The following is a 508-nucleotide window of genomic DNA, read 5'->3' as shown; positions in this document are numbered from 1 at the left end:
TCGCGAAGGAGCAACGGTGGACATTCCAGTAAGGGATGACGGGTCTGGGATGCCAGAGAAAAAGTGGTACTACTGGAATGAAGGTGCGGAAGGGAGCCGAACCGAGGGCAAGCGGTGGGAGGGGGGAGGGGGACCCAGAAATGTCGAATTACGCTGGCAATGCTCCCCGCGTCCTACAGACAAACCGGGAGTCATCCTAAAAGGCAAAGGCAGTTGAAATACATTTCCCTCAGCTTCATTCTCTACTGCAACGCTTAACATGACTTGGCATTTCAAACCAATCCGAGCCCAAGAGACTTCGTCTTCACCCAAGGGTCAAATGCGCAGTCTACCACTCCCAGGTATCTACTTGGATCCCTCACGGGAGTAAGGGGGGGGGGGGGGGGGTGCGGGGTGGAGGGGTGGGGCGCCTGTGATTGGTGCATGCTGAGGTTGATACTGAGGTTGTGGAGGGAAGAGGTTGCAGAAGAGTAGGTCAACCGGCGTAGAGTCGGAGGTATAGTGGGTC

The sequence above is a fragment of the Macrobrachium nipponense genome, chromosome 32 (assembly GCF_015104395.2).
Source record: "Macrobrachium nipponense isolate FS-2020 chromosome 32, ASM1510439v2, whole genome shotgun sequence".
NCBI lineage: Eukaryota > Metazoa > Arthropoda > Malacostraca > Decapoda > Palaemonidae > Macrobrachium > Macrobrachium nipponense.
Note: the sequence above shows the minus strand (reverse complement) of the source record.